This window comes from Abrus precatorius, unplaced genomic scaffold (genome assembly GCF_003935025.1).
Source record: "Abrus precatorius isolate BTA unplaced genomic scaffold, Abrus_2018 Scaffold10, whole genome shotgun sequence".
Lineage (NCBI taxonomy): Eukaryota > Viridiplantae > Streptophyta > Magnoliopsida > Fabales > Fabaceae > Abrus > Abrus precatorius.
The window spans coordinates 15,454,651-15,467,416 of record NW_020874292.1 but is presented as its reverse complement, the minus strand read 5'-3'; positions in this window follow the sequence as shown (position 1 = coordinate 15,467,416).

Genomic DNA, 12,766 nt, shown 5'->3' with positions numbered 1-12,766 from the left:
TCAAATCAATCAACACACCACAAAATAAAAATATGAATATAAATATATATATATATATATATATATATATATATAAATACACGATTAATTAATAATACAAAACTCAGGGCGTTACAATATGCTTACCCATAATCTCAACCTTCTCTGCACTTATACAGATAATCATATATCAAGAGGGCTTTTACAGGTTAAATTAAGGCTAAGGTTAGGTGTGGATCACAATCAATTAAAGAAACAAATAAGTTTATTCCAAGGGGACAAAATTAATTGAGTGGATGAGCTTTAAAACTTAGTTTTTTGTTTGATATCATTATTGCTTTCCCACTTTTATTCCCTTTGTACCCCAAACTTGAACTTTGATTCATTTCTTGCATGATTCTCTTTCATTTTTCCATTTCTTTATTTTTCTTACATGCAACTTTTTGCTATTTTTTTTCTTTTGAATCTTTGAATTATTTGCTGATTTTTTTTTTCACACAAATTTTATTACAACACTTTGCAGCCTGCATTCTCCATTTTTCTTTTTTTTTTTTTTCAAATTCAGCTTTGTTGTTCCCTACCCCAAACTTTGAACTTTACTTGTCCTCAAGCAATTTAATATTTGGAATCACTCCAAACTTAAGCTTTATACCCATCCTCAACGAAACTCAATTAATTTCTATAACCTTGGCTAGGTATTATGGTTTTTCACTAAGGCTTGTAATGTGACTATCCCAAAAGAAAGGGTATTTAGGCTCAAAAGGGTTAACTAGGACAATGTTCTGGTAGGCTTTTTTAAGGCTAGCTAGCTACAATTGCAACATGGCCTCCATCATGTATATAACACTGGACCTTAGCATATTCAACCAAGATACAAGGCAAGTTCTAGAGTGCAAAACAAGCTATGATTAAGCACACAAGAAAGAATTTATTTCATGCATAGCTCAAATCTTGCTATTGGGAATTCATGATAACGTCATCCAATCAATTCCATATTTCACAAAACAAACATGCAAGCACAAAATGAATGAGAGGTAAATTTTAATATGCAATTTTGACTTGTGCCAAGTGCAATCAGCTGTGTTATTTATAAACTATATCCTGGATATTACAGAATTAAATGAAACTCAAATTTTCTTTTGTCTTGTACCCAATATGGCAAATTCAATCTAGTCATATTATGCAAAAGGGATATTAAAGAATTTCACTCCCCTGTTGTGGCGGTTGCTCATAGACCAAGACCCATGTGCCCCACTCTTTGAATTTGAGGGAGTAAATCTGCATCAAGACAAAAATTCCAAGATAATTCAGTTAAACATCAAATTCTTAAACCTTGCTTACAGCCCAAATACACAAATGTTTGTAAAATATAACCAAATATACTCCTAACTAAAAAGCAAGAAAACTATTCTAAAAAAAATAAAATAGTGGCTTGTAAGCAATGAAGTCCAATCTACTCCTTTTCTTCCTCTTCTTCATCGCTGCTCTCATCTCTCCCGTTGTTTTCTTGTGAAGTTGATTCAAAACTTTCTTCCTCAATGGGTTCTTCAAAAGTTGGGAGAGGGCGCTGATATAGCTTTATCGAACACTTATCAAATGCACAAGATTTTCGCAATTATTTGTAGAATAATGTCAACCAAGGTCGAATTCTCGAGGACACGTTTGTATCTAATTCTTCTTTGCCGAATTGTTAAAATGAAACAAAAGATTGGAGAATTTTGAAAGTTTAAGAATAATCTGATCAAATGCATAAAATTATGGAATAAAAGAGAAATCAAATGAGAATTAATTGATCCACAAGTCATAGGTTCATGCAAACAACATCCTTCATTGTTTCCCTAGTTTAAACATCTAATCCATTAACTAATTCAATCAAATTTGCTAACAAACTAGATTACGAATTTGACTATTAGATCTATCAATCTAATTCAATTTCATGAATCAAACTACAATTGCAATTCAATTCAATTCCTATCCCCAAACATTATCAATATCTTGAAAACGAAAGAGAAGAGGAGAAAAGAGAATTCAAACTTGGAGCCACTCTGAATCTTCCTTGCAATTCCCTATTCCTTGTGTATCAATCCAAGAAGCCTAGCCTTCCATTGAATCCAATGCTCAGCCAAGTCAAGAAGAGAGAAGAAGAAAGAAGAAAACGAAAAGTCACACCAAGAGAAGAGAGAGAATTCGAGAGAGAATTTTAGGAGCCAAAACCGAATTTAAAAATGTGTAAAAAAAACAAAAACAAAAACCTCTGCAAAGTGGAGCCTCTAAGGAAGGGCCCACAAGTGTGATTAAACAGCCCAAATTACAAGCTAATGAAATGTTAATACAAATGAAATGAAATTACAAGAACAAAATTCGAATACAAAAATTCCTGCACAATTTTCCTAACTTCAAAAGTTCATAGAAAATAGAAAAAAGCTCCAATTTGGACGATCTGCATATGAATTTTATAGCCCAGAAAATGAGGAATCCAACGCAACTTGAATCAGACTGAACCGACATCTGTGGAAAAAGTTATGATCAAAACAGTGAGTGCAGGTCTAAAAATAGAATTTAGACATTAATTGAAATTGAGTTCCTATCATCCAATTAACTAGGAAATGCCATAATTTGTGAAATAAGGGAACATGAAAGGTAATTTACACACTCTAAAGGATTGAAAATGTGCACAAATAATGCATGCTATCAGTGGCATGTCCTCTGGTACTCATTAAATACATAATTAAGTTATTATGTACATATCTGTCTATTAACCTAATTCTTTCTTGAGGCGCCATTACCCTGATTCCATGAAAACTTTAGTAAAAATGAGCATTTTAAATCATTACGTCACAAAGATCACAATTATAATATAAGGAAAACATAATCATTTCCATAACCAATTCACATTATAATCATAGTCACACATGCCCAATTCAATAATATATTATAACTTATTCAATTCTCTTTTTCAAATATGCACTCTCAGTGCCTTGTGATCACAAATAACGATGCCTCCAGCATTTCTTGAGGTCTTGTTCAACTAGGTAAATAGTTGCCAGTTAGTACATGAACATGGATACAACGTTTATAATAATGGGCCTCTTAGCAAAGGTATATTTAGGAGTCTAGTCAGGAAAAGAGTGTGAGACCATGTGGTGCATTTGTTCTCAAAAAGAGTGTGTACATCATATACATGAATGTTTACCATTGTACGTCTCTCCCAAATTTCTATCGTCTCCGAACTCTATACCCCTAATGTATCTCTGTAACTATTCACACTAGATCCATTCCATATTCAACACTTATAAGCAATTCAAAAATCATTCCTTCCTCCACTCATAAGATGGTGCTTAGTAAAACACTTCCAGACATAATATATTTTAAACACATATTTTCAAAAAATCTCTATGTAATAGTCTTTCTACCTCAATTGGAGTATGTAGAGAGATATTGACAAAGATTTGTGTTCAATCACAAAAGTTCTCCTAAGTGCCAAGAGGTGTGAGGTATGAAAAATACAAGAAACAATTGAAGAAAACAAAGTTTTATCTAGAGGAACTTAATAGAGTCGTTTGGATTTAACATCCTAGCTCGAATTTGAAGAGTAATCAGAGTTTGAAGAAGTTTTATTTGAGAAAAGGAGAGCTCAAAGAAAATAAGAAAAGAACGTGAGGTTTGGAATGAGATCACCTCTCATCTGAACGAGGTGATAGTTGTGCTGAATTTATCCTATCTCGCCTGAGCGAGATTACCCTAAAATTATGTGGTTCTGGGCACTTAGTCTCGCTTGTGCGACATCTGTCTCGCTTGAGCGAGATCCCCTGCACCAGACTTCCACCAAAACACCCATAAATCATTTCAATACACTTTAACACTATATAATACCAAATACTTCATCAATTTATTTATTAAATGAAAAACAGGTGTTACAACACTCTCACCTTTTATGGAATTTCGCTTCAAAATTCATTGATTTAGAAAGAGATGAGGGTATGCTTCCCTCATTTTATCCTCAGTCTCCCAAGTGACATCTCCTTCATCACTTATGTTCTAGATCACTTTTACTAATGGGATATCTTTACCCCTTAGTTTCTTGACTCGATGATCTGTAGTGTTCACAAGAAGTACATCATATGACAAATTTTCTCAAATTTGGAAAGGGTCAAGTTCAATCACATGAAAGGGATCTGAATTATATCTCCTTAGTTGAGACACATGGAACATAGGGTGTAGATTTGAAAGACTTGGGGTAAAGCAATCTGAGAGGTCACATGACCCACTCTACTCAAAATTTGAAATGGTCCAATAAATTTGAGATATAGTTTTCTAGATTTCAATGCCCTACTGATTTCAATAATGGGTGAGACTCTCAAGAACACATGGTCACCAACTTCAAATTCAAATGCCTTTCTACGTTGATCATGATAATTCTTCTATCTATCTTGAGCAACTTTTATCTTTTCTTTAATTGCCTTTACTTGGTCATTCTGTCTCTATACTACATCAGGTGCATACATAATTGCTTCTCTAACTTTGTACCAACATATAGGTGTTTGACACTTTCTTCCATATAATGATTTATATGGTGCAATTCTGATACTCGAATGATAACTATTATTGTACGTGACTTCTAACAAAAGGTGTGCTTCGTCACATAAGCTCGTAATAAATTCTCGAGTGATTGGATGGTGTGCTTCATCTGCCTATCAGTTTGGGGGTGATATGATGAGCTAAGCTTCAACTTAGTTCTCAAGGCTCCTTGTAAACTCTCTCAAAACTTTGATGTAAACCTTGAATGTCTATCCAATATGATGCTTAAAGGTACCCCATGCAACTTGACTATCTCATTGACATACACTTCTGCCAATTTCTCCAATTTGTACCTCATGTTGATAATCACCCATATCGCCTCGTGATTTCTCTTTTTTCTTGGCAATCCAAATACAAAGTCTATGGAGATACTATCCCATTTCCATTCGGGAATCTCCAATGGTTGTAACTTGATGAATCCATATATTACTAGTATTTTACAATAGTTTTTAGTACAATTAATAAAGAAAACATGCTAGAAATAGTAGAAAACCCTTAAAAAAATAATAAAATGTTGCATGTCACTTTTAAACATAGTTATTTTAAAATTCATTGATTTTCTATGTAAAAAGTGACATTTCAAGTATGCTTTTATAGGGAATTCTGAGCTAAGTTCATGAGGATTGGATGATCAAAGGAAAAATAGAAGAAAAGTAGCAAAAATTGGAGGAAAGAAGTTGATAATTGAAGAACAGCCTCTGAGTGATCACTTTCGCTGGTGAAAGTGATCACTCCAGAACCATAAAATGGAGAAGAGCTTCTGCGTAATCACTTTTGCTGGCAAAAGTGATCGTTCCAGAGAGGTTGCAATGAGAAGAGCTTCTGCGTAATCACTTTTTCTGGAAAAAGTGAGCGTTCCAGAGAGTCCTCCAAGAAGAGTAGCTGCGCGTGTTCACTATTATCAGAAAAAGTGAACACGCGCAAGAAAGCAGCTTCTGCGTGTTCACTATTTCTAGCAGAAGTGAACACGCGCATGACATTAGCAAAGGAAGCTTCTGTGTGGCTACTATTTTCAACAAAAGTGAACACTTTGAAGTGCGCGTGGCTACTATCACCAGCAAAAGTGAACACGCGCAAGTGGAAATGAAGAATTAGCCTCCGCGTGATTACTATTGCTGGAAAAAGTGATCACGCCAGCAGAGCAGGAGTTCTATAAAAGGCAGTTAGCGCAAGAATTTTGTAGTTTTTTGTTCATTTTTCATTTTCCATTTGTTTTTGTTGTTGAGAGAGTCAGAGAGGGAGATTGAGGACGAACACCAAGCTTCATTTCTTGAGGGATCAGATTGGAGATTGGCTTGAAGATGTTTCTTCTTTGTTCATTCTCTTTTCTTCTTCTCTTCTCTTCTCTTTTTGTAATGTTTGCTTAAACTCTTTGTGGTTAGGAACTGTGAATCTGAAATGGAAATGTTGAATTGATTTTGGATCTGAACTTTGAGTTTTGGATTGGATTGAGTGATTGATTCTGCTGTTAAAGTAGTGATTGAATGGAAATTTGATCAACTAATCATAGAGAAACTCTTATCAATGGGAATTGAATTTGTTTCTCAGATCTGAATTAATTGCCAAGGTTATTGGTTTCTTAGGGATAAGATATCTTAATCTTGCAACCTTTTGGTTTCTCAAACTTAATGCAGCATTTGATTGGATTAGATCTAAGGGATTGGAGTGATTTGATTAGATGCTAGATTCATTGAGGCAAGGGATTGTACTTTGATTAATACAACGTGAAACTGATTGTCATTCCATCTAAATGCTTGAAAGTTCAGAACTTTATTGATTCAATGTTGAAGTTTTGGTGAAACAATTTCCTAACTACTATTTCTACATCTGTTTACTATATACTTTTGTACTAACTGTTCTATTTTACTTTCTAATTTCGTTTTTGATACATTCATGCCAATTCCATCTGAAATTTGTAAAGCTCAACTAATTGTGATCTTGTGAAGTGGTAATTGAGAACTTTATTCCCTGAGGACGATACTTGGAACTCAATTTGATTCTAAGATTTTTTATAACTTGCTACAACAACACTAGTACACTTGCTAGTCAGTTTACCTTCATTGCAACAGCAGTTGTAAAGAAAGTGTGACATAACTCTCTCGGTAGGTGTTAATGTTCTGCCTTGGATTTCTAGCAAGTTAAACATTTTGCAACATACTCAGCTACTTCTTTTTTCATGTCATACCACCAGAAATTTCTCTATAAGTCTTGATACATCTTTGTTGCCCTTAGGTAAAAACTCAACTTGCTCGTATGTGCTTCTTCCAATATCATTCGCTTCAGCTATTCATTTTGGGGAACACATACCCTCTCCTTGAATCTTATAAGTCCACTTATGTCGCAATGAAACTTCGAGTTCTTGCCCTTATCCTTCTACTGTATCATGTCTTGCAAATGTTGATCTTCTTGTTGTGCATTTTGGACTTGCATCAGGAAATCGTTGTTAACTTTCAAAATCCCAAGGTACAAGTTTTTGGGTCGCACTTTTGATGAATCCATATTTTTACTGATATTTTAGCATAATTCTAGCTCATTTAATAAGAAAAATATATGAAGAAAGCAGAAAAACGCAGAAAAAGAGAATGATTGAAAGTTTTAATTCAATTTGTAGTTATTTTCGCATTTGTAGAATTTATGCTTAGTTCTTAAGGAATTTATCTTGTTTTGAAGGAATAAGTTGAGCAAAAGTCATGGAAATGGAGAATCAATGGGAAGGAAGAGGAAGAATGGCAATGCTGGACTCCAAAATACAAGAATTATGGGTTGCAGCCTGGGCGTGATCACTATTGTTAGTGAAAGTGAGCGTTGCCAGTGTGCGTTATCACTTTCGCTGGCGAGAGTGAACGTTCCAGAGAGACTTCATTCCTGATGAGCTGCGCGTTGTCACTTTCGCCAACGAAAGTGAGCGTTCCAGAGGCACTTGTATCAGGACAGCTTGCGCGTGGTTACTATTACTCACGAAAGTGATCACGCGCAGCCCTTGACCTCCTGCGTTGCCACTATTATGAACAAAAGTGAATGTTCCAGAGAAGCCTTCAACTCTGCAAGTTGCGCGTGGTTACTCTTGCTCTTGAAAGTGAACACGCACACTACATAAAGCTTCTGCGTGGTTACTCTTGTGTAGAAAAGTGACAACACGCAGAACTGGGTTTCTATAAATACCTGATTAAAGCGCGAAACTGGGATCTTTTTGCTCATTTTCTGTTTTGTTAGTTAGAGTGTCGTTGAGAGAGAGTGGAGAGAAGATTGGGGTCGAAGCTTGAAGCTCCAAGAAGAGGGATCGGATTGGAGCTCGTGGCCATGGCTGCTCTGCATTCTTCTTCATCTTCTTCTTCTTCTTTCTCTGTTTTTGTTGCAATGTGTGCTTAATTTCCCATAGTTAGGGGTTTATGGAACTCGAATTGATGTATTGATTCGACTTTATCTTCTGAACTTTAAGTTCTTGGATTAATTGAGTTGTTAATTCTGCTTTTCATGCAATCTCTGAATGGAAATTCATTTGATTAATCAAGAGGAATCTTTACCAATGGGAATTGGATTGTTTGCTCCGATCTGAATTGGCAACCAGAGTTTAGGGATTTCTTAGGGATAAGGAGACCTAATTCTGCAATCTTATAGTTCTAATTCTTAATGCAACCTGAAATTGAATCTCACCTAAGGGATTAGGGAGGTTTAGTGGATTGTTAGGGTCAATGAGTTAAGGAATTAACCTTTGGCTAGATATATGTGAAACTGATTGTCAATTATTCAATTGCTTGAATGTTCAGAGGATTTAATTGGATTGATATTGATATTCTTGTGAAGTAAATTCCTAACTATCCTTCATTGCTATTTCATTTCATCACAAATCTTATACTCTGTTTCTCTGCAAGTTCTTTGCTTTAATTGCTTTGGTTTATTGCTGTTATATGTTACAAATCTCCTTCAAAAATTCGTATGGCTCAAATGGTTATAATTCTGTGAAGTGGTACTTGAAACCTAAATTCCCTGTGGAGACGATATTTTGATCTTAAATTTACTCATCACTTGCTGCAATCCTAGTGCACTTGCTAGTGTTAGATTGCGAACAACAGTCTTCAACTTGGCGAACTGCGCGTAGTCACTTTTATCAGAAAAAGTGATAACGCGCAACTACCTTGGCTCTGCGTTGTCACTTTTATCATCCAGAGTGATAGTTCCAGAGAGCTCTCAATATCAGAAAAATGCGCGTGGCCACTATTTCTGGGAAAAGTGTTAACGCGCAACCAAAAACTCTCTGCGTAACTACTATTTCTCATAAATGTGATAACGTGAAAATCTGGGAAATTTTATAAATACCAGAAGCGATCCGAAAAATAGGGATTCTGTTCATTTTCAGTTTTTTTAGTTAGTTTCTGGTTAGAGGAAGTGAGAGAGAGGAGTGGGGATTCAGATCTTGGAGCTTCACGAAGAGGAATTGGAGTGGAGCAAGCTTCCATGGCGTTTCTGAGTTTCTTCTTCTCTTCTTCTCTTTCTTTTTCTTCTTCTGCTGCCATGGCTGTGTAATTCGTTCATAGTTAGGGATTGTAGATCTGAAATGAACATGTTGAATTGATTTGGATCTGGATTTCAAGCTTTGGAATAGATTGAGTGATTGATTCTGAACTTCACGTGTGAATTGAATGGAAATTTGATTAACTAAATCCAGAGGAACCTTTGTCAATGGAAATTGAATTTGTTCTTCAGATCTGAACCAATCACCGAGATTTTAGTTTTCTTAGGAATAAGGAACTTTGATCTTGCAATCTTTTGGTTTCTTACACTTAAAGCAACATTGAATTGAATTAGATCTAAGGAATTAGAATGGTTTAATTGAATGTTAGGTTCACTGAGTTAAGAAATTAACCTCTGAATAGTATAAAGTGAAACTGATTGTCATTCTTTCCAATTGCTTGTTAATTCAGAACTTTATTGATTAAACATTGGAGTTTTGGTGAAGCAATTCCCTAGCTATGGTTTCTCCCTCTGTTATCACATAACTGTGTGTTCATTGTCTTGTTTTCTGCAAGTTCATTTTACTTTTAATTGTTCCAGTTTGCTGCTGTTATATGTTACAAATCTCATTCCAAAATTCGTATAGCTCAAATGGTTATAATTCTGTGAAGTGGTACTTGAAACCTAAATTCCCTGTGGAGACGATATTTGGATCTTAAATTTACTTATCACTTGCTGCAATCCTAGTGCACTTGCTAGTATAGATTGCTAACAACACTCCACTAGATTATATTACGAACAAATATGCTGGACAGAAATTGGACCAAGAGTTACACTACATAGAATTAACACATTAGAGAGTCACCAAATTCAAAAAGCTCTAATGGAAGGAGAGAAAGACGTAGTTGCATTTATTGCATTAATTAGGTGGCTATTGCTCATCCTGACTCGTCATGAAAGGTGATATTTCAATTGGAAAATAGAGAAGGAAAATACTGACCAAGTAGATAGACCTCTAAGTACAAGGGTACGAATATAGAATAGGCACTTAACTCATCATGTCCCATTTTCTTTTGTTACCACCTTGTTATAAGAACACTGAGAGTACTGTGAGACTAAGGCCGCTATTCTCAAATCCCACTTACCAAAGATACTTCACTTACTCTTAGCTCCTTGTCCATTGATGACCAAATTCACGAGCTGCTAATTTTCTAGCCAAAACTCTACTACTGGAAGAAATCCCTACACCTTCATCCTCTCTTAATACGCAGCAGATAAATGTTTGATTTTTCAGGTGTGCTTTGGCTACTGATGAACTCATATTTTACTAGTATTTTAATATAGTTTTAACCCATTTGATAAGGAAAATATGTTAGAAAAAGCAGAAAAACTCATAAAAATATAATAATTGAAGATTTCTCTAAATGTACTAAGGCAAGTTGCGCGTGACCACTCTTACTCATGAAAGTGAACACGCGCACTCCTCGACCTCCTGCATTGCTACTATTATTAGCGAAAGTGAATGTTCCAGTCTTCCAGAAACTATATGAGCCTCTGTGTGGCCACTCTTGTGAAGCAAAGTGATGACACGTAGAGGCGAGAATTCCTATAAATACCAGAGCAAGCTCAAATCTCAGGATCTTTTTCTCATTTTTCGTTTTCACTTCATTTTATCCATTCAGAGAGAGGATTAGGGACGAACATCAAGTTCCAAGAAGAGGAATTGGATTGAGGATCATTGAAGATGTTGCTTCTGCGTTCTTCTCCTTCTTTCTCTTTCTTTGTTACAATGTTTGCTTAATTCTTCATAGTTAGGAATTTATGGACCTTGAATTGATGTATTGATTTGATTCTTGCTTTTGAAATTTGAGTTCTTGAATTAATTGAGTTGTTAATTCTGTTGTTATCGTAATTTTTGAATGGGAATTCAATTGATTAATCAAAGAGAAACCTTTACCAATGGGAATTGGATTTGCTTCTCTGATCTGAATTAGCAACCAGAATTAGGGATTTCTTAGGGATAAGGGAACTTAATTCTATAATCTTATGGTTCTAATTCTTAATGCAACTTGAAATTGAATCTCACCTAAGGGATTAGGGGGTTTAGTTGATCGTTAGGGTCAATGAGTTAAGGGATTAACCTTTGACTAGTTGTATATGAAACTGATTGTCAATTAACCAATTGCTTGAACGTTCAAAGGTTTAATTGAATTAATATTAATATTCTTGTGAAATAAATTCCTAACTATCTTTCATTTGTATCTCATCTCAACACAACTTTCATACTCTGTTTTACTGCAAGTTTTATTCTTTGTATTGTTCTGGTTTATTGCTTTTATATGTTACAACCTTTCCAAATTTGTATGACTCAACTAGGTATTGCTCTGTGAAGTGGTAATTGAATTCCTAATTCCCTATGGAGACGATACTTGGATCTCAAATTTACTCATTACTTGCTGCAATTCCTAGTGCACTTGCTAGTGTTTAGAAATTGTACAACAAGTTTTTCGCGCCGTTGCTAGGAAATTTGAGTTTTAATAACATTAGTAACAGGAAAATTGCTAGATTGAGTTTTGTTTTCTGAATTTTTCTCTTCAATTTGGTATCACATAGAAATTACTCTGTTTTACCTTTAAATAGATAAGTTTAGTATAATAGTGGGGATTTTTGCATAATTTTGCAATTGTTTAGACTTGAATTTTATATGTTTTTGTTGATATTTTTCTGCATAATCTTTTTTGTGTATTTCTGAATATTGATTTGTAGTCTAATTTTGTTTAATTTTGATTTGTATATGTGAGGGAAAAACAAAAATAAATCCACCTTGGTATTTGATCTTGACATTGACCAAACTCTAAGGAGGTTGAGAAGTGAAGCAAGAGTTAAACAAATTCAAAGAGAGGAGCAAGAGAGTTTTACACCTTCACCTCAAACTAGTCAAATTCCAAGACAAATAGAGATGGAAGAACAACCATGACTGAGAACACTAGGAGACTATGCAGTTCCTAATTTACAAGGGTTCAGCTCTTCTATCTTGAGACCTATAATCCAGGCCAATCACTTTAAGATAAAAGCAGCACTCTTAAATCTAGTGTAGCAAAATCAATTTGCAGGAGGCCATTCAGAAGATCCAAATCTGCACATTGCAAATTTCTTACAACTTTGTGACACAATCAAAATCAATGGGGTAAGTAAGGATGCAATTAGACTTAGATTATTCTCATTTTCATTGAGAGATAAAGCCAAGTGTTGGGTGATAGTCATATTTTAATACATATTTCTCTCCATGTTTTTGGTTTAAATTGAGCTTCATTAGTGCACTATTTTGATGTGTTAGTTTAGATTTGTGTTAGTATGTCATTTAGGATTTAAATGCAATTCTTTCTTAATTCCTACCATAAATTCTTATTTTGACATAGTTTCTTGCAAAGACCATATCTGGAGCTACACTACTCGGAATTGGACAAAATTGGTGTCCCTTGAAAGATAAGACAAAGTTCTACAACTTCTCTGTTTTGAGCAAATCCCAGTTCGAGCATCTTCAGGTCCAAAATTGCGTCACAATGTTGCGGTCCTGCACTGTAATTTTCAGAATTTGATTTTATTGTTGATTTTACTTAGTTAGGTGTTTAGGAACCTCATTAGGGAATTGGGCCTTATTTAAGCCCAATTATTTTATCTTTAAGTAGAGGTTATGACTCCATGTACGAATCCTTGTTTTTCTTTTCCCGCAATTTTTTCAGGAATCAAAGAAGTC